The sequence below is a fragment of the Misgurnus anguillicaudatus genome, chromosome 19, assembly GCF_027580225.2.
Source record: "Misgurnus anguillicaudatus chromosome 19, ASM2758022v2, whole genome shotgun sequence".
Classification (NCBI taxonomy): domain Eukaryota; kingdom Metazoa; phylum Chordata; class Actinopteri; order Cypriniformes; family Cobitidae; genus Misgurnus; species Misgurnus anguillicaudatus.
Genome location: NC_073355.2, coordinates 50,884,488 through 50,907,840, shown reverse-complemented (window position 1 = coordinate 50,907,840; position 23,353 = coordinate 50,884,488). Strand labels below are relative to the sequence as shown.

At 37.8% G+C, this 23,353-nt stretch overlaps 1 protein-coding gene and 1 long non-coding RNA gene across 4 annotated transcripts in view; both read left to right on the top strand.

Moving 5' to 3' along the window:
- LOC129422851 (uncharacterized) overlaps positions 1 to 23,353 on the top strand; it is a 469,570-nt gene that overhangs the window by 23,702 nt on the left and 422,515 nt on the right. The gene's annotated exons all lie outside the window — the stretch shown is intronic.
- On the top strand, positions 17,141 to 22,644 carry LOC129435328 (uncharacterized). Of its 3 annotated transcripts, none has more exons than XR_012358906.1 (5): positions 17,141 to 17,273; positions 17,891 to 18,029; positions 18,128 to 18,201; positions 21,041 to 21,216; positions 21,342 to 22,644. It is a non-coding gene; the product is annotated as an uncharacterized lncRNA (long non-coding RNA). The 3 variants fall into 3 exon arrangements; XR_012358907.1 differs by having other exon boundaries at positions 18,108 to 18,201; XR_012358905.1 differs by having other exon boundaries at positions 17,891 to 18,201.

The following is a 23,353-nucleotide window of genomic DNA, read 5'->3' as shown; positions in this document are numbered from 1 at the left end:
CACCACCTATACATCTTGAGAACAGATTTGAAGTATTAATGAATATGAGTGAGGAATCCCCAAATGTGATAAATGTGACTAAACACCGATCAAATCAGCCAGCAGCTAACACTGATGCTACCTGCCGCTCAAGATCGAGCAGACAGCGGCACTCAGCGCAGAGCGCATCCGAGCCCAGAACTCTGATATTAGGTGACTCAATAATCAGAAACTATAGCAACAGAGACTCAACTACGTGCTGCCTTCCACAAGCAACCGTTTCTGATGTAAACAGGGAACTTAAGAACATTCTGATGAAACATAAGACTGTAAATCGAGTTGTCATTCATGTAGGGAAGAATGATATTCACAAAGAGCAATCTGAACTCCTTAAGAGGGATTTCAACAAACTTTTTGAAACACTCAGAACAGTAAAAGCTCAGCCGTTCATCAGTGGACCACTTCCAGCAAGAGGAACAAATAGGTTTTCACGTTTGCTTGGACTTAATACATGGCTGCAAAAAACCTGCAACATAAAAGGATTGAACTTTATCAACAACTTCAAACTTTTCTGGAGTCAGAGACAACTATTTAAACAGGATGGCATCCACACAAACAGGATGGGTGCAAGAGTGCTAAAGGACAATATCTATTTATCCCTTCATCATCCTTCAGCAGTGTGTGACAATCCACTCAACCTGAATGGCACACACACACCTGGACAGAGTATGAATGACCACAGGACTTCTTTCCAGCACCTGAATGGACATGATGTTGACATATCACAAAAGGAAAGAGATAACACCAATCAGCCAAAACAACCACTGCTCATGGACACAATCTCAGCTGAGTCAGGCCCACAGAGCTTACTACAGTCAGAATGTGTAAGATTATAACTGCTCCAAGATTCAGCACCCAAGGACGACTTTCTGGAAAACAGCCAGGGAAACCAGGACAACATATCACAGCCTCCGCTCACATCAGAACAACAGGACTCCTCACTAGATATGTCATTCCTCTCTCCAGCATCCCCGCTTTTGACCTTCTCCGGAAAAATGGAGGAACTGGTTTATGCTGGAACTAAACTATCCCACTCTATTGCTGCAAGCCCACAGATTTCAACCAGAAAACAGCAAGCCCCAAAACCACCAAAGCCAGTGGGCCCAGTTCCCCCTCCTCGTCCTGTGAGAGCTCTTCGGTCTCTGACACAACGCCAAGGCACACACCCTCCTCCATCTGCTGTAGGTGAACCAAAAACAACTGATAATGGCTCTCAGTGATGTGTGTCGGGTTCCTGCTATGAGAATACTAATACTTTTATCAAATGTTTACAAAAGCAGGAACTCAGTGTGCCTATATCTTTCTCTATTTCTGTTTTAGTACATGATAGAAAGTGTAAGGCTAGATCAAATCGTGTGGCAAATCAATCTAATCTGCTGCCTGTGACTTGTCAAACTAAGATCTCTGTTAGGGAAAAAAATTGTACTATTAAGTTAGCACTTTTAAATATCTGTTCACTTAAAAACAAATCACTTCTAGTCAGCGACTTAATAGCCACAAACAACCTGGATTTTATGTTTCTAAATGAAACATGGCTAGAAGAAAGCTACAGTGCAACAGTCCTTAATGAAACAGCCCCTCCTAACTTTACCTATTTGAGTTTTTGCAGAGCTGCTAGGAGGGGTGGAGGTCTTGCTGCTCTTTTTAAAGATGTCTATCAATGTAAGCAAGTGTCATTTGGGAATTACCCGTCTTTTGAACATCTAGGTATTGTGTTGAAAGGTACCCCACGCATTCTACTGATCATTATTTACAGGCCCCCAAAATACTCTCCAGCATTTGTTGAGGACTTTACAGAACTGTTATCAATGATTTCCTCAGAGTTTGACTGTTTTGCTATTGCTGGAGATTTTAACATTCACATAGATAAGCCAGAAAGCATTATGACAAAAGATGTCACAGCTGTTTTAAATACTTTTGATCTGACTCAACATGTACATGGACCCACACACAATCGTGGACACACTCTAGATTTAATTATCAGTAAGGGTGTAAACATTTCATCAGTTGTTATTAAGGATGTAGCACTGTCTGATCATTTCTGTATTTTCTTTGATATATTAATCTCTCCTACTATTGAAACTAGATCTGTGTCTGTCAAAAAGAGATCCTTAAATGAGAACACCAGTGTGCTATTTATGAAGGCTATATCTTTAACACCAAGCATATCTGCAGACTCTGTTGATTTTCTCCTTGATTCCTTTAATTCGAAAGTTAAGAGTGTAATCGATGATATTGCTCCTGTAAAAGTCAGGAAGAAGAATGGCAGGCAAAAATCACCTTGGAGAAACTCAACAGAGGTGCAGAATATGAAGAGACAATGCAGAAAAGCTGAGCGCATGTGGCGGAAGACAAAACTTGTAGTCCATTATAATATCTATAAAGACAGCCTTCGTGCTTTCAGTGTGGAACTAGGCAAAGCTAGACAGACTTTCTTTTCAAATATTATAAACAAAAACATAAATAACACACGCACTCTTTTTGCTACTATAGAGAGACTAACAACCCCCCCAAGTCACATTCCAAGTGAAATGCTCTCAGACAGCAAATGTAGTGAGTTTGCTAACTTCTTCTCTGAGAAAATCAATAATATCAGAAAGGTGATCAGCACATCCTTGAGCTGCGCCGGGGTCAGACAAATCAGACCACAACATCAGAAAGTAGTTACGATGTCTGATTTCGAAGCAGTTGATGGTAAAATTTTGGAAGAAACAGTACAGCATCTTAAAACATCAACCTGTGCCCTTGACACACTCCCAACATCTTTTTTCAAAAGTGTCTTTAACTGTTTAGAAGCAGATCTCCTAAAAGTGGTAAATTCATCACTTCACTCTGGGACTTTTCCAAAGTCCCTTAAAACTGCAGTTGTTAAGCCCCTCCTGAAAAAGAGCAACCTAGATAACACTGTATTGAGCAACTACAGACCAATCTCAAATCTTCCTTTCATAGGCAAGATCATTGAAAAAGTTGTTTTCAATCAGCTGAACAAATTCTTAATTTCTAATGGTTACTTTGACATTTTTCAATCTGGTTTCAGACCACACCACAGTACAGAGACAGCGCTCATAAAGATAATAAATGATATTCGCCTCAACACAGACACAGGCAAACTATCAGTGCTGGTGCTACTCGACCTCAGTGCTGCTTTTGACACTGTCGATCACAACATACTTCTTGACAGGCTGGAAAACTGGGTCGGACTTTCTGGGGTGGTCCTGAAATGGTTCAAGTCATACTTAGAAGGGAGAGGTTATTATGTAAGTATAGGTGGCCATAAATCTGAGTGGACATCCATGACATGCGGAGTCCCGCAAGGCTCAATTCTTGCGCCACTCCTGTTCAACCTGTATATGCTCCCACTAAGCCAAATAATGAGAGAGAACAAAATTGCCTATCACAGTTATGCAGACGACACCCAGATCTACTTAGCTCTATCCCCTAACGACTATAGCCCCATTGACTCCCTGTGCAAATGCATTGATGAAGTTAACAGTTGGATGTGCCAAAACTTTCTTCAGTTAAACAAAGAGAAAACTGAAGTAATTGCGTTTGGAAACAAAGATGAAGTTCTCAAGGTGAATGCATACCTTGACGCTAGGGGTCAAACAACTAAAAATCAAGTCAGGAATCTTGGTGTGATTCTGGAGTCTGACCTTAGATTCAGCAGTCATGTCAAAGCAATAACTAAATCAGCATACTATCATCTCAAAAATATCGCAAGAATTAGATGCTTTGTTTCCAGACAAGACTTAGAGAAACTTGTGCATGCTTTCATCACCAGCAGGGTGGATTATTGTAATGGCCTCCTCACTGGCCTTCCCAAAAAGACCATTAGACAGCTCCAGCTCATTCAGAACGCTGCTGCCAGGATTCTGAGCAGAACCAGAAAATATGAGCATATCACACCAGTCCTCAGGTCGCTACACTGGCTACCAGTTACATTTAGGATTGATTTTAAAGTATTATTAATGGTATATAAATCACTCATTGGACTAGGACCTCAATACATTGCTGATATGCTCATTGAATACAAACCTATCAGATCACTCAGATCATTAGGATCACATCAGCTAGAAATACCAAGGGTTCACTCAAAGCAAGGAGAGTCAGCTTTTAGCTATTATGCCAGTCGCAGCTGGAACCAGCTTCCAGAAGAGATCAGATGTGCTCCAACAGTAGCCACATTCAAATCCAGACTCAAAACACATCTGTTTAGCTATGCATTTACTGAATGAGCACTATGCTGCGTCCGAACTGATTGCACTATATTTTATATGCACTATTTTAATTATTTTCTATTTCTCTTGTTTTTATTCTTATTTTTAACTGTTTTATACTTTTATTCCTGTTTTATTCTTTTTCACACATTTAAACAGTTTTTATTAAAATCACATTTATTTTCTTTTAATTGATATTTCAAATTCATGTATCTTTGATTTTTGTTTTCTCATTTCTATGTAAAGCACTTTGAATGACCTTTGTGTATGAAATGTGCTATACAAATAAACTTTGCCTTGCCTTGCCTTGCCTTGCCTTGATAAATGCGATGTGCAAACATCTATTTGTGGTGGCCAATTTTAATTTTGTGGCGGACTGATAAATAAATAAATGAATGGGAATGTACAACGAACTCTCACTTGTATGATGTCACAACAGTATGCAGCGCAAATATAATGACACGCCTATAATCCCTCCTACTATGAAGTGATACTAAACTCGATGGAAAAGCTAACTACGCCAAAGTGAGGTGAGCTGACCCGACCCAAACCAAACCAAACCGTAGGGCACCATTCAATTTAAAAGCGCCATAACTGGCATTTTTTTTGGTCTCATCAATTTATTTCTTTTTATTATTCATATGAAGTCTGTTATTTTTTATTGTTTTAACTGATGTTAAAGTTAAGTTTCATAACTTAGAACACATATATTTTCTTTAGAATCTTAACACTGAATCGCTGCCTTTGTACTTTAACTAGATTTTTACTTGTGTTTACTTTATGTTGTACAAAACTTTTGTACTTTTATAATAAATGGTTGTGTTTAATACACTGTAAAAAATTTACTGTGAAATTTACAGTAAATTACTGGCAACAATTAGCCAGTTAGTTACTGTGAATACTTTTCACAGTAAGGGTACTGTACTTCCATTTACAGTATTTTATGTATTTACTGTGAAATCAAAAACATTTAAATACTGTGATTTTAGTTGAATTTACAGTATTTTATGTATTTACTGTGAAATCAAAAACATTTAAATACTGTGATTTTAGTTGAATTTACAGTATTTTATGTATTTACTGTGAAATCAAAAACATTTAAATACTGTGATTTTAGTTGAATTTACAGTATTTTATGTATTTACTGTGAAATCAAAAACATTTAAATACTGTGATTTTAGTTGAATTTACAGTATTTTATGTATTTACTGTGAAATCAAAAACATTTAAATACTGTGATTTTAGTTGAATTTACAGTATTTTATGTATTTACTGTGAAATCAAAAACATTTAAATACTGTGATTTTAGTTGAATTTACAGTATTTTATGTATTTACTGTGAAATCAAAAACATTTAAATACTGTGATTTTAGTAGTATTCACAGTAACTTACTGGCTAATTGTTGCCAGTAAGTTACTGTGAATACAATTTACAGTAAGGTTACTGTACTTACATTGACAGTATTTTGTGTATACACTGTGAAAACAAAAACAATTAAATACTGTGATTTTAGTTCTATTTACAGTATTGATGGTTTTACTGTAGAATAAAAAATACTGTGATTTCAACTGTTTATAGTACTGTATTGCATACAATACATTAAAAAACAGTAAAGCACTGTTTTTAACGTATTGTATGCAATACATTACTATAAAACAGTAGATATTAGCCATCCTTAAAAAAATAAATCACCCATATTCTAAAACATTGCACTCAACTGCATACTATAAGAAAATTGTTAATAGTTATTTATTAAAAATCATTTGGGGAACAGGAATGACCAAACAGGTACAACATAACAAAGGGATAATGGACATTGGACAACATTTAACATACAGAGCGAACTGTTACTAGTTCAATTCACTAGTTTTGCATGACTGGTTGCTATGACCTAACAATAATGCAAATTGATACAATATGGTCAAAAAAATTAACTACTTTCAAGCCGTGCAAAAAACTGATTATTACCACATTCTAAAGAGCAATAAATAACACTATGGCAATATTGAAATAAAATAAAACATTGAACATTAAATAATAAAATATTTAACATTTGCATAAACATCTAAAACAGAAAGGAAAATAAACTTCCCCTGCCACTTGACAAAGATCTGACTTCTTGCATGCCCTTGGAGACCTGAAATTAAAAAAGAAAACACATTAGATCGGCTAAATGGTTTAGAAAACAGTAAAACTCAACTGTTTTAACTCTGGGGGAGTTGTAAAATAAGCCTATTTCCAAAAAGGTAGTGTTCTTTAAAGGAATAGTCTATCCTTTTTCCATATTAAACTATGTTATTACCTTAACTGAGAAGAGTTGATACATACTTCTATCATCTTAGTGCGTGCACGTAAGCGCTGTGGCGCGCAGCAACACTTTGATAGCATTTAGCTTAGCCCCATTCATTCAATGGTACCAAACAGAGATAAAGTTAGAAGTGACCAAACACATCAACGCCCCTCCCATTCAAGACGAGCAGTCAAACGAGCAAGTATGGTGGCACAAAACAAAACGTAGCGCTTCTCCAAGCAGATTCAAAAGAGGAACTATATTGTATGGCGGAATAGAACTTTTGGGAGTACTTCGACTCGGCCCAGTAACACTCTCCCTCTCCGTCTATCTCTCATTATGAGAGGGAGAAGGGGAGCGGATTTTTCAGGGGAATCCAAGTACTCCCATACAATATAGTTACCCTTTTAAATCCGCTTAGAAAAGCGCTACGTTTTATTTTGTACCACCATACTTGCTCGTATAACTACTCGTCTTAAATAGGAAAAACCTTGATGTGTTTGGTCACTTCTAACTTTATCTCTGATTGGTACAATTGAATGAATGGGGCTAAGATAAAAAATATTAAAGTGTCGCCGCGCGCCACAGCGCTTACCTGCACGCACTAAGATGATAAAGGTATGTATCAACTCTTCTTAGTTAAGGTAATAACATAGTTTAATATGGATAAAGGAAAGACTATTCCTTTAACAAATATAACTTTTTATTTAAATAATGTAGGCTACTAGTAAATGGTGAAATTAACATTTAAAAAAGATAAATAAATGCTGTAGAAGTGCAGTTTATTAATAGTTAATGTTAACTAATGTAGTTAACTAGAGTTTAATAAATGCAACCATACTGTAAAGTATTACCAATTTGTTATACACCGATACAGATGTCTCGTGAGTTCAGAGTTTGACAGATCAGTTCTTTTTACTATTCATTAAATGTAATTGGTTCAAAGGAGTCATTAGTTCGAGAATCAGACATGTCAGTAGTGGACTACAGCACGCGTTTTATTATCTTAGGAGTTTATGACACGGCACAAGATTTTTGTCAACACAGGAAACATTTTATCACTGGATAGTTTTGTTTGTTTATTGAAAGTGTTTTTATTTCAGCTGATGCGGAACAATTTTCAGAGTACATAAGGCACAATGTTTAGCACAATTCACACCCAGCGATAATTCAGGGGGAAAAATGTCTGAATGCTCGACATGAACTTCGGTCTTTCGATCTTTTACCATTGTGACACAAGTGCAACAGTTCTCTACATCACACCACTCAAATGGCTTTAGCAGGACAAAACAAATCGCTTTGGCAGCTGAGAGAAATGGAGGGAGAGTTATTCATTTTCTTTTAACACAATTTAATTTTTTTTAAATGAATAACGAAAGGCAATGTGGCAAGCAGCTGGTGTTGATCCTCCACGAATTAGTCTGTGCGCAGAAAACACTTATTTTCAAGTTTTACAGCTTTATGTTAATGGGGCTGGGCAAAAAATTTGATTTTTCGATTCATCGTTTTTTTTTTTTTGTCGATTCAAAATTGATTCTTAGGGACCACAAATCGTTTTTTTTTTACGAGTACATTGAGCTCAGTATCGGCCCGATATCTGGTATCAGTGCATTCCTAATAATTATTATTATAGTCAAACTAGGATTAATCATATAATACCTTCATATATTAATTATTATTAATTATATTATAATTATCATTAAAGCTATTATCAGAACCTCACCTGTATCTAGTCAGTTAGCAAAATAACTGTGAAGTCCCTGATGAAGGAGATTACATGGGGGTTCATGTATGAAGTCTTCCCCTTCACCACTCTCCCTGTCGTCTTGCTCCTCTGCTCCTTGGCAGTGCACTTGTTGGAGTCAGGATTTATCCTGACTAAAAACCTACGAACATGAGTATAGGAGTTAGTGTAAGGGACAATATGTACACATTAATGAATAACTGTAAGTGCAGTGAGCAATGTAAAATCATACATAAAGGCCAGCTGACAGAGGCATTTCACATCTCAACAGGAGTTAGTCAAGGCTGTCTACTTTCTCGATTACCATTCCTCTTCGAAGGTCGACTTGATCATGTGCCTGACTAGATCATGTGGCAAGCCACTAGACCTGTTTGAGTCGTGACTCACTCGGATCTTTCACCCGGATCTTTAAATTAACTCGTGAGTCGCGAGTCTCTAGTATCATTAATCCGGATCAGTTGAGTCCTACTACAATTCAATGTAAAACCATAAACAGCGCCACCACACACACAAACCTCTTTCAACATTATTAATGAGACTTCGCTCGCTCTACAGATCCACTCGTAACCGGCTGATTTGCGCGAGAACTGACCCGAGATTATCACTCAGAGCCGGGAAAACAATGCAAACTCGAGAGACCTGCTGATCCGCGCGAGCCGCAAACTGACCTGAGATTCTCATTCGGAGCCGGAAACAATGCGGACTCGAGAGACATGCGGATCTGCTCTGACTCGAGAATCTCTCAACTCGTAACCGGTTGATCCGCGCGAATTGTCTCTCGAATCAGAGCCGGAAGCACTGCAGATTCGCAGATCTGCCGGAAACATTGCAGACTCGAGAGAGACTCTCCGGGTCGGGGGCTACTAATCAGGACACAGTTTTATCAACATTTTCTCTATATTATTTTGCTATTATTATTATTAGGCCTATTTTTTTAAATGGTCGACCATACACACCAAATCTAAAACCTATAAGCATGTTTTTCAGAAGTGAAAGGCTTTTGTTGTGGATTTGCTTTTGAGGAGACTTCAGTCGCTCTATAGATCCACTAACCGGCTGATTCGCGCGGATCAGCCGTAGACAGGTTAGTGGATCTGTAGGGCGAGTGAAGTCTCATGAGACCCATGGTCTGCGAGTCTGCAATGTTTCCGGCTCTGAGAATCTCGCGTCGCACGGATCAGCCGGTTACAAGTGGATCACTGAATTTCCTTGGCGATTTAGCAATACTGACTCAAATGACTCGAGTGACTCACACAACCCGGATTACTTTAGTGAGTGACTCACAGTAACCCGGATCCTTAAAAGGAATAGAGTTTTCCAGGCCTACAAGCCACTGACAACAGGCGCAATGGGATCCAGTAGGGATGGGCACGGATATTCGAAAATTCGAATATTCGATCGGCAATAATAATTCGAATTTAAAAAATGCTATTCAAATGTTTGTTTGTTTTTAATGTGCCACCAAAGGGTTAGAAATTATTTAATGCTTTTTCACTTCATCTATACTGTCTTTCACAGACTTAAATGTAAAATATACGTGAACATTAATTCGTATGTATTTCTAATTGTTTGGCAATGCAGATTGCAGACGAATTTAAGTTTTTCCTTTTATCTCCGGGTTTGTCAGCGCCATATTTGGCCACTGGCTCAGTGAGGGCTCACGTGTTATTAAACGTGCTTCTCGGCCACCCGCTTCAACATATCATGAGAGATTTGTAAGCTTTCTGTTATAAAGTATCATATTATACTAGTCAACATTTGAAGTGGATCAAAAAAGTTTATCAAAGTTGTCCTAAGACAAGAATGGGTATGAGGGATTGGTTTTATGTAAATTTTTTGAATGGTTTTGATCCACTTCGAATGTTGACTAGTACCTATGCATAAATAAATTGATATAGTATGTATAGAACTATTTTATACTTCATAGTTTTCTTTATTTTACTTAATAATAAAAGAATGAATTTTAAACTGAAGTTACTGAACCAATCATATTTTTATTAATATAAGTACATACATTTATATAATACGTATAGAAGTATTTTTTTAACACAGTGAATGCCTCGACACCAACCTGACTCCTTCACGCGACTGACTGTCACTGCCAGCACTTTCAACTGCACGAGCCCATAGTCACGGCTATGCTAAGTCACAGCCTCGCGGCTGCTGCAACTTTCGATCTACTCTATGAAACAAAAAGACGAAAAAAGTCCTATTGTCTTTGATTAAGAGGGGCTGGACACACCAAAACTTTTAAATGCGGCTAAAAAAGCCTTGAGTACGCTGAATGCCAGCTGTTTTTCAGCCGAGCGCTTTGGTAGCTGTGATACTTCAGCTCTGAGCCGGTTGGTTGCTGTGGTAATGTCCCGCCCCTCCTCCACTGTAATTGGACGGCCCTGTGAGAACTGACATTGACGAGCGGAGCTTTTCACTCAAAGTTTAATATTTTTGAACCCCGAGCGCCGGGTTTCAGCACAGAAAAAATCCGCTAGCTGCTTGCTTATTTGAAAAACGCAGAGTTTCCATTGGAATCAATTGAAAACATTGCGTAAAAGCTTTGGTGTGTCCAGTCCCAGCTTCAGTATAATTTTCGGGACAATTAGAGCAGGATTCGGGATTCGGGACAGCAGCTAAGATTTCGGGACTGTCCCGAATTTTTCGGGACTTCTGGTTACCCTAACGGAGACGCGTGTGTGTGCGCGCGAAATGACACGGTCTGTCACGCGCGCTCGGGCATTCCGCGTCTGTCTCTCGTGCGCCCGGGCATTCCGCGTCTGTCTCTCGCGCACGCTCGGGCAGTCCGCGTCTGCCTCTCGCGTGCTCGGGCAGTCCGCGTCTGCCTCTCGCGTGCTCGGGACCGCTTCTGTCCTAGACACTTACCATAAACATCCGTCTTTTTCCACAAACGGAGAAAGAAGACGCAAAAGCAAACCTTTTTGAAATGTGTCCTGCTGTAGAAATGGCCACTGTGGTAGGCTGGATGAAAAAGAGACGATCTAACCTCTTTGGATATTAATCCTCGGACTGATCGCGTGCTCTTTATGTTGCGTGACAATTAAATAATGTATGAAACCTGATTCTGTTGTTGATCTGTTGCGGCTGTTTGCTGGTTCAAATTAAATAAAATGTTTGTATTGCTTTTACCGAGTCACAGACAACGTCACCTGTATTTCTACTCAATGACAATTTAATATTAAAATCATATCAGTTAACGGTTAATTTTCTGTTAACAAGCTGCGGTTGTTTAAAAGCTGCGTGTATAACATCCCCATATATACACACAATTGCAGGCCAATGTTTAAATTTTTTTTTTGTGGTTATGACGGTGAGGAGCTTAGACCCGCGGCATAGGTCACGTGACCGCGGTATGGCGGTAATCCGGTTACCGCCCCAGGCCTACAGGTGAGCACACACATCACTTTTGAAGAAAAACCTAAAATTGAGAATGCGGTGCATCATGATGCACTGTAATATCGAATTAAACGGAACCGATGGCATGGTAATCGTAACCGAACAGTGAGACCAGTGTCGGTTCACAGCCCTAATTTTAAAAGGAGAAGATGATTTTGACCAGCTTTTCAATTGTCAATATGCTTTTACACTGCAATCAAACTATTTAAGATAAAAAATACCTCTGAACAAACTCCAGTGTTGTGCTGGCTTCCACCTGATACTTTAGGTTGAATACATAGTCACAGGCGAAGAAAGCAGCCAATGCAGTGGTAAAGTACGCCATGTGAGCACCAGGTGGGATTACGACCCTTTCCTCGATTGACAGCATCCGTTTTTTTGCAGTCAGGATTGTCTCTCCTTAGTAAAGACAGTCATCACAAAAATTATATTTCATAGCAATACATTCTATAAAAGATTTTCTCTACATAAACTGTAAAAACAGGGCAGGGAGCACACATATCTTCGAAAGCAGTGCATAAAGGATTAGTTCACCTCAAAATAAAAATGTCTTAATTTACTCACGGCAATGCCATCCAAGATATCCATGACTTTCTTTCTTTAGTGGAAGAGAAACCAAGCTTGAGAAAAACATTTCTGGATTTTTCTTCCAAAAGTGGACTTCAAAGATCTTTGAAACTGCATTGATTTGGACTTTAAAACGTTGGTTACAATTGAAGTACTTAAACAGGCTGTGCAGGATCACAGCTGAGGATTAGGGTCTTATCTAATAAATATACTTTTTAACTACAATTGTTCAGATTGAGCTGGGAACTATGTCATCACGTAAAAAGGTTGTGCGCGATATCGCCGTCGGAAATACCCAAAGATGGCCGGCGACATCGGCCATCTTTGACATCGGTCATCACGCAACGTTTCGACATGATGACGTAGTTCCCATATACTTTTTTCAGGAAAATGACCGATCGTTTCGCTAGATAAGACCCTAATAGCTGGGATCCTGCACAGCCAGTTGAAGCACTTCAAAGATCTTTGAAACTGCATTGATTTGATTACAACGTCCATCATTCGAAGAAAAATCCAGCAATGCCCTCCCAGAAAAACTTAACTTCTCTTCCACCAAGAAAAGAAAGACATGGATATCCGGGATGGCACCGGGGTGAGCAAATCATTTGGAAACCTTCATTTTGAGGTGAACCAATCCTTTAAAAGGATACTCCATCGATTTGTCATATTAAACTATTCTATTACCTTAACTAAGAAGAGCCGATACATACCTCTATCATCTTAGTGCGTGCACTAAAGCACTGAGGCGCGCGGCGACACCTTGATTGCACCTAGACCAGCTCAGTTCATTCAATGGTACCAAACAGAGATGAAGTTAGAAATGACCAAACACATCAATATTTTTCCTATTTGAAACAAGTAGTTATACAATCAAATATGGTGGCACAAAACAAAACGTGGCGCTTTTAAAAGCGGGTTAAAAAGGGTAACTACAATGTATGGTGGAATAGCACTTTTGGGAGTACTTTGACTCGGCGCAGTAAAAAGTCACGCCTGAAAAATCTGCTCCCCTTCTCCTTCTCATAATGAGATGGAGAGTTTTACTGCTCCGAGTCGAAGTACTTCAACAAGTGCTATTCCGCCATACATTATAGTTACCCTTTTAACCCGCTTTTAAAAGCGCCACGTTTTATTTTGTGCCACCATATTGGTTGCATAACTACTCATTTCAAATAGGAAAAACGTTAATGTGTTTGGTCACTTCTAACTTCATCTCTGTTTGGTACCATTGAATGAACTGGCCTAAGCTAAGTGCTACCAAGATGTTGCCGACCACAACGCGCCGAGAAGCAGCGAACTGAGTGAGAGATCAGGATGGCCAAGAGGAAGAGAAGCGTTGTGTGGCGCTATTTTACGGCTCTAACTAATAATACTGTGTAAAAAGTAATAATTATGTGCACATCATTTTACTTTATTTCATTTGCTATTAAAACCAGAAAAAAGGGAGAGATTGTTATTCTTTTTTTTTTAAAAAAAAAAGGTTGTACAGAATCAATTCTACAGTTCCTAATAACTAATACTTTTGTGGACTTCAATACATTAATATCGGATTGATACCAAATTGTGCAGTATCGCCCACCACTAGTATGAATCAACTCTTCTTAGTTAAGGTAATAACATAGTTTAATATGACAAAACAATGAAATATCGCTTTAAGCAGCAGTAACTGGTTTGGTGATAGAATAACAATGAGTGATAGAGGCATAGCAATTAGCAAGTTATTTGAAATAGCAATCACGACATTATAGGTGGCTACTAAAGATTAGATTACTCCAGTTAACTTACTTTTTTAAAGTGACTATGCTTTTCCTGACTGGTGCATAGCAGAGAATGACACAACACACATTTCCAGAAACTTTGCTTTGCTTGTGCGCTTTATACATTCAAAGGACTCGTTAACATTAAATTTGAAACTTACCGAGCATGATGATCCTTGGAGTGACTGGGAGAGACAGATGGGCCTCTGCGTCTGCGGGAGTGGTACTTGCCTATGACAGCAAAGAGTTACTTGAAACAAGGTTGATAATGAAGATAATGAAGCAATAACAAAACTTTTTGCTCCGAAGGTTTGTGCATGTTTACACACAAAAAATTAACTAAGTACCACAATAACCTTATCAATTACAACACTCCATCAATTTTCCCTTTAAGTACTTTTAGCTGTCTTCTTGGGAAAGCCCCAGATAGCATGCACTACCGGGCCTCATCTGGGCCAACTATGTCACATATGGCTCAGTTCCGGTGGCGTCAAAGGCCATATGGGCCATATCTGGCCCACACGCATCAAGCCGTTTTTAGTGTGAGTTGTGGCTTGTTGTGTGTGGGCCAGATACGGCCCATGTGCGACAAGCCGGTTTTAATTTGAGTTGCGGCTTGTTATGTCTGGGCCAGATACGGCCCGTGTGCAACAAGCCAGTTTTAATTTGAGTTGCGGCTTGTTATGTGTGGGCCAGATACGGGCCGTGTGCGACAAGCCAAGTGTAGTTTGAGTTGTGGCTTGTTGTGTGTGGGCCAGATACGGCTGAGTGCGACAACCCGGTTTTAGCGCGAGTTGTGGCTTGTTGTGTTTGGGCCAGTCCTGGCCCTTGTGTGACAAATCGGTTTAGGATGAGTGATGGCTTTTTGTTGTGTGTGGGCCAGATATTACTGGTTATGGTTATGTTGACATCAGACTGTTTTTATGTGTGTTTCGGCTTATTTCTGGGTCAGATATGTCTAATATGCTGCATGGTTAGGCTTATTGGTTTTAAAATGTAAAGGAAGGCAGCTGAATTTTTTTCCATTGTAATTTTTCTTCTAGATCTGACAGGGCTAGGCTTCTTCATATTCGGCTCAAATAATCCAACCATATTTATCATAATCAGACAGCTTTGTCTATCAGATCTTCTTGGACTCTGGCACAGAACTCAAAGAATTCTAGGCGAAATTTTTTTGATAATCCATTAACAGAACAGGTTGTTTTAGTCAGCTAAAAATGTTACATTTATGTGCAACATCTGGTGAAAATTTTATGTCAATAACACCTTTAGAAATATATGGTAACTGAGAAAAATGGTGACGAGTTTAATTTTACCCGCTGCATATTTAATGTAAATTAACTGCTTGCCCTGCATTAAAGACTTGTAAATGCACAACGCTGAGGCAAAGAACACCAAACCCCATTTAAAATCCTTTACTGCACAGCAAGTCATTGATTATCCCACTTATTCCATGGTCATTTGCCAAGTTATAGACAAGTTAAAACTAGTTTTGCTCTTTGTAGCTTAAAATTTGATAGAATGGGTAAAAATGACAGTTATTTTCATAATTTACGGCACATTAGATCTGCCTACTTTAAATCAGTAACAGACAGACATAAGTTAGGGTGATTACATTTAAATTATTTTAATTATTGAGAGAAAGAGACAAAGGGAGCGACGCCATAGTGTGTTTTTGTTTATGAGGAAAATTTAAGCTTCCCAAAAACCCAGCATTATGGAAACAGTTTGTTTTTCCAGGGTAGCAGTAGAGTAATGCAAGTGTGTTTGTTATAAGGGACAGTAAATAGGATTTTCCCCCATCTAGCAGTGAAATTGTATTTTGCATTCAAACTAATTTTGCTCTCTAGCGCCTCACTTTTTCAAAAGCGTGTTGCAACTATGGTAGCCGTTATGTACTCACTGATCTCCTTGTCCGTTTCAGTTGTGAAAACGCGTTGGTAGGCTAGTGCTTTTTGTCCCTCTCTGCTATTAGTTTTTCAATAAAGGGGAACGACATGGAAGCTTTCTTGGACTTACCCGTTCAATGTAAATAAAGAGAAAAAATTTTAAGCTTACAAAGAAAAGTCAGATCATTGGCAGAGGTCATTTGACATCAATGAGGACATATTTATGAATAAAGACATTGATTTTGACTAATAAAATACATAAAAACTACACATTGTCCATTTAAATAGGGTGGTCCCAGTGATAAAACAACCGGTCATGAGTTAGTGACACCTGCGCACTCAGGCATATTATGATGATGATCGTTCGGTTTTATATCCTAATATTTTTATAAAGTACAAATGCACTTCATATAAAGTTTTACTTTTTCAAAGGGTGTTGGATGTTAAAGGTTCTCTATGGAACCATGCAACCAAAAAGGTTATAGCATTGTGAAGCACCTTTATTTTAAGAGTGTAAAAATAGTTCAATAAATTGTTCTTATAATTATATGGGGGTCCTTCCTCCCAGGGGTCCCTGGCCCCAAAACTTTGACAAGCCCTGATGTACACGACACAACAATGTAGTGAATCATAGGTTATCCAAGGATAGTGGGATAATGTTTTGTGTGTGTTGCTTGCACGTGACTCGCTCTGCCAAAGGCCAGGCCTCCAGGAGCTCCTCTTTTTTGTAAACAACTGATCTGTCTTTTATAATATGAAAGACTCTTCTGAGAGTTTAACCAAACTGTTCGTGGACCCCATTTACTTCCATAGTATTACTTTTCCAATTCCTTGTATAGAAGTGAATGGGATCCAAAGACATTTATGCAGATTTGTAACAACATGAGGGTGAGTAAATGATGACAGAGTTTTCATTTTTGGGTGAACTATTTAACCTTTTACAGCTTAGCAGAAAAATGTTATGAGACCTTTAAGAATAGGATAAAAAGTACATCTTTAACAAAAGCAAAGATTAAAAAACAAATTGTAGAATAATAGAAAGTGCTACACAAGTGTAAAACAATACAAAATCGTCCCACTATCACATGCAGATGTGTCACTTTGCAATGATGAATAGTACACAGAACAACCAAATAAGTTTTTAGGATTTATAAACAATTTAAAGATATTTTAAATTGTTATGTATTGTTCTAATTCCAGAGATGTTTATTTATGTATTTACCATGTATAATAGGCCAATGGCTATGCTGTGCACGCGAAACATGTCCTGCCCCTTTAAATCACGAAGGGAGTTACCATGGAAACTGAAGGAGCACGAGGACAGCTAGCTCCGTCTCCCGCGGTTTCTTCGCTGTTTTCAAGTAAGTTAGTCCATCAAATCACACAAATAATACTAAAACCTGTTGTTGACACGCTTTTGTTATATATTTACCTCATATCAATGGCTTGTGTCTTTGAGAAAAGTTCGTTACCATCCCAAGTTCAACCTGTTTCCGCACATGCGGTCGGAACTGTACTTCCGGTTTCTGTTGGTTTACTTGCTAAACTGATCTCTTGAAAAAATAACTTGTCGAAAATATTTTGTTTCCAATGTAATATACGTGTTGTTAATTTGCTTGTAATAAGCTAGGACTTTGTTGTTATTTTTGCTTAGCAGAGTTTAACGGAAGTTAACTTACGTGTTTTCCACAAAAGCCTCTTTACATGTAACGTTATGTTACTGCTGAAACCGTCTATAAGCGTTAGCTTTTGCTCTTGTTTATAAATATTTGGGCTTTTGAAAACATAGATGAGAGGTTTCAAAGTCTTTGTTAACGTTGTCAGTGCATGACTGGAAGTAGGCAAATTTATTTAGCCTAAATATGCGATGTACTGTAACGTCTAAACCGTGTTAAATTGCACGGAGTGCTGAAGCTACTAACGTTAGTACGTATGTTTTATCGTATACAAATACAGACATGTTGTTCTCTGATTTCAGGAGTGACAAAAACCCTCTATAATAGAAGAGAAGCTCAAGATTTCAACATTTTCTGAAGGGAGTTGCAGACAGATGTAGAAAACTGCTTTTCAAACTTTCCACATTTATCACAGTTATTTTAAGATGTTGACATCCAAACGTGAGTAGCATTGTGTGAGCAATATTAAATAAGTAAATCTTACACTGCATATTTTATATATTGTTTTCTCTGTGACAGATTGAATGTTATGTTTGTAGATTTGCCCATGCTAATGGCCGAGCAGTAGGATTGGAACAGACCTGTCAGAAAACATCTCTGAACCATATGACTAGTAAGTAAAACCTCAAAACTTATACACTGCTATTCAAAAGTTTAAGCTTGTGATTATTTATTTGACCAAAAATACAGTAAAAACAGAAATGTTTTGAAACATTATCACAAAGTAAATGAGCTGTTTATAATGTGAATATATTGTAAACTGTAATTTATTCTTGTGATTAATGTTGAAATTTTAGCATCATTACTCCAGTCTTCAGTGTCACAATATTCTTCAGAGATCATTCTAATACGCTGATTTGCTGCTCAATTAACATTTCTGATTATCAACAGTTGTGTTGCTTCATGTTTTAGTGTTTTTCAGGATTTTTGGATGAATAGAAAATTAACCCTGGAGAACCCAAGAACCCTTCTCTTAACATTGATTAACATGGGCCAAATTTGACCCGTGGATTCTCCAGGGTTAAAATAATAGTCTATTATAATAGAATAATAGTTCACAGAATAATGAAAATTTCCGCATGATTTAATCCATGTTAATACATATGATCATCTTCTTTCAGACGAGCACAAAGTTATATTAGGGGGCACTTACTTATCATACTTAAACAGACCGAACCGTACCAGAGTACGATTGTCCCCACTCCCCCACTCATCTGCACATATCAGAGTGTTTTACAGTGACAGCTAAAGTTTTACATTTCATACAGGGTTCATATAATGTAGGTAAACCCTTAGAAAATGTGTAAAAAAAATCTAGGCCATTTATATATCATTAAATAATATAGTGAATGTGTGGAAAGCCCTGAGCACGCAAAAGTGAAACTGAGGTTACAGAATTAGCGCAGTCTGCCTCTAAATGCAGTTACTTTACTTTCCCACTCTGAAAGTGAAGTATATTAAACTTTGAGAGCAAATGACTAGTATGACGGGCCGGTTCGACTCCCACTCAGGCCCGGTACTAGGCTTTCTGGACTGGGGGGGCAGTCAGCATTTTTGGGTGGGCAGCCATTTCTCGACTAAAATGATTGATACACTAAAATTATGGATGTTTCAATCCAATATTATTTTGCATATGTCTTATAATAAACGGCCATTTTTATGTCCTTTTGCACGTTCAATTTTTAAAAGTAGATGCAATTGGATTTATAATGATTTATAATGTTATAATGATTACACTTAATGTAGTTTTACACATTAAAGGCGGAGTCCACGATGTTTGAAAAATTCGTTGGAAAAGGAGACGGGCCGACTACCAAAACACACTTATAGCCAATCAAATCAAATCAAATGCCGGGTTGCGTATGTGTTGGGCGGGTCTATCAACAAAAGGTCCAGATTCTATTGGGGTAGGGGCGTGTTTGTTTGGGTGATTTCAAATATCAACATTGGCTTTCAAACATCGTGGACTCCGCCTTTAAGTCACAGTTAATTAAATAAGGCAAGCAGGTGATATGAATGCAAAGCTGTACATTTAGCTATATTTTATCAATGCGTACACTGCATTTAATCTATTATTTCACTTATAGATAAATTAAAGCCATTCTTATACCTACCCTATCCAACATATGCCTTCATTCTAAATAAACACTTGTTAGGAACTTTATTTCCACTTTTCATTCTCAAAAATTTTTCTTCATTTAAAATGATGCATTTTCTATGTAATAAGCTATATTTTCATTAATTCCTGACCCTATCATGCTGCTGCAGCAACCTCAAATATCACAACAAACACAACGCTTTAAATAATCTATTTTGAAACATCATGAAAGCAATTTGACATGCATGACAAATTCGTCAAAAGTTATCCTGTAACAGCACCAGACAAAAGCACAAGCCTTAAAATACTGTAAGTGTTATCTGGGACGAGACCAAATATAAATCACACTGCTTTGTTCATAACACAGCAAATTAGATATTATAACACAACGCAAAACTATAAAAAACAACGTTTTACCTTACGATGACCTTGCGGAGTTACAGCACCTCCTGAACTTAAAAGTCTGTAGATTTTTGCGTGTGAAGTTTTTCTCAAACGCGAGCTGAATGAGCTGATGAATGACGATGACAAAACGGCTAAAATTTGAATTTAAAACTGCACGCGATGCTCAGCTGTTACAATACTGTATATTTACTGTATAACCATCTTATATCATTTATATCTACTATATAGTATGCCACAACCAAACTGCATATTCCAATTTTAATAAACAGAACTACGTCTAAAACAAACACATTAAATGCTGCTGTAGACTTGCCATTGGCTGTTGTATTTGAATGAATAAATAATGAGGTGAGTCTAAGAAAGGATAAGGGGCTGTTTTGGGCATGTTTTACTATAAAAAAAGTTTCACTTTAATATGCGTTGTGTTATTACGTTTATATCTAAATTGCATTGTTTCTGACATATATTTTAAAGATGCGTTATTTTTTAGTTACCGTCAAAGAGAACAGTAGTACTTTTCCTGTGAGTTAAATACTGCTGAAAAGACCTTCAAAGCTTGAATAAGCTAATCAGATAACAATGGGTGGAGCCGCATACACTGGTGTTTGTCAACAGGACATGTTTTTGTTTAAAAAGACTCCGTTAATTTATTTTTTGGCTGGACATTTTTAGGAGGGCAGACGGAAAATCTTGCCCCCCCAGCCCCCCCGTAGACCCGGCATATATAATGTATGTTTTGTTATTTATTTATTATTGAGAAAAAACAAAAAGCATTAGGCTTTGCCCTGCGCTCCCCTTTAATTTTAAAACAGAACTGTGTCACAAAAGCTCTGTGCAAGTAGTCCAAGTATTTCAAAGGAACTCTATCAGTTTTACCCCCACAGTTTGTCTATATTCCTCTCAAAAATGAGATTTGACTTGTTTCTTCATTTTTCATTACATTTTACAGATTTCAAAACAATTTATTCTTGAGAGGAGGCACCACAGTTAAAGACAGTGTTTTGAAGAATTATGAACTTCCTGCTCACAAACTACATGCTTCTCCAGTTAGTCTGACAGGCTATCAATGAGAAGGCGGCATTACAGGACACCACTGAAAACTATACCACTAAAAACTGATTATTGGTAAGTCTTTTTGACAATAACTAATGTTATTTATTCATGTTTGGTGTCAGCTAATATGTGTATACCATATAAATGTTAGATTTTTTTATACTTCTCTACCTCACTGTTTACATTTGTCATCGTAGCTGCAGTCAGAAGAAACAGATTAACAGCAACTATCTGCTAGAGACCAAGAGATTGAGCACTGGGTTAAGACATGGTTGCAGCTTGCCACAGACAGAGATGAAGGTCGTTGGGCAAAAGAGAAGATTTAAAGGCATAGCTCACCCAAAAATGGAAACTCATTTACTTACCATCAAGATGTTTCAAACTCTATCAAATGTATTTGTTCAGTTACTGACTGTTATAAATTATACAGGTTTGGAACAACCTTTGGGTGAGCAAAATTACAGTTTTAATTTTTCAGTGAACTATCCCTATTGTGATTTTTATAAGTTTATTAAGAAATGTTGAGTATTATATCAGAGTTTTGTATGTAAGGAGATGGTAGTTGTACGTTTGTGTGTTAATATAGATGGTTTCAGTGGCAACATAAACAAATCACTTTCATGGCCCAAACTTAACTTCGGGTAGACCTCCATAGATTCAATAACAACCGAGTATCTCTGGAGCAGTTTTTTTTCTGATAACAACAAAATAAATAACCAGTAAATAGCCTTAGATCAAATCATAGCTAAAGCATTTCAACCATTACATTGATCTAATGTTACTGTGTAAAATTAAGCTTTACAATTTTAGCTACAGATCTTTGAAAATGTTTGTACGGTATACTGTCCATTTCCAGAAAGGTAATAAAAACAGCATGCACAGTAACGCTGCTGACGTGTTATCCTCAGCCATGTTTGTGAAGATTGTTTTGTTTATAGCGTGCTTCTCCCTCAGACTGTTAAAAAAAGCTTGGGAACAAGAAAAAGCTTGGGCAAACAAGATAACATGTCAGCAGCGTCACTCCAGTGTTGTGCACGAGGTTCACAACAGACCTGGAAGAGAAGACGATGCTGAATAAAGTCATAATTTTTGTTATTTTTGGACCAAAATTTATTTTCGATGCTTCTAACTGACCCACTGATATCACATGGACTACTTTGATGATGTTTTTATTACCTTTCTGGACATGTACAGTATATATTTGATGGTGTATACACATATCTAAAACATCTTAAACTGTTTCCGAAGATGAACGGAGGTGTTACGGGTTTGGAATGACATGAGGGTCATTAATTACATAATTTTCATTTTGGATGAAATAACCCTTTAAGTTAGGCCAGGCGTGTAACTGTGGCAACACACATGCATCTATGGGTTCCAGTATATCTTACTATATAACATATTAATTTAACTAACATGTTTGACAAATATAATTGTTTATTTATAAATTATTATCTGTATTGGATTTTTTAAATATTTAATAAAGAAATTTTGACTATATGAGTTTTAGTTTTTTCTTTACTATAGGTTAATTAGCATATAGTAAGAGTAGATGTGTGCCACAGCTTAGAAGACGCTACTGCATGGAATGACAGCAATGACTTAACCTAAGTGTGGTTGCCAGAAGTGAGCCATAACTGGGACGGATATGGGCCACATTTCAGAAATGGCATGGGTCACAGATGGCAGTGAAGTGACTGACATCTGGCCCTGATGTGGCCCATGCCATTTCTAAAATGTGGCCCATATCTGGCGCGGTTATGGCTGACTTCTGGCAGCGCACTCAGGTTGAGTCATCGCCGTCATTCCACGCGGTATGTGAGCCAGATGAATGCATGTATGTATCGCTGCAGCCCGGAGACTGCAAGTGGGAGGAGCTTACGCAGCAAGTGGGAGGAGCTAACGCCGCAAGTGGGAGGGATTTCAGAAATGTGCAAGTAGGAGGAGTTTACGCAGCAAATGGGACGGCGGGGAATGAGAATGACAGGAAGTAGCGACAGTAATGAAAATAAACGATCAAATATCACGTTCCTCATCATGGTCTGATTTCTTACAGCTTTGTTATTATTGTGTGTGTCCAATACCACTCACTGTCAATGATGAGGTCACGTTTTACACCTTTTTTTACACTTAAAGTGATGGCGTTTTAAATTCATCAGGCTGTAGGCCTTATTCAAACACATTTCTGAAGCTCCATATATCAATATCA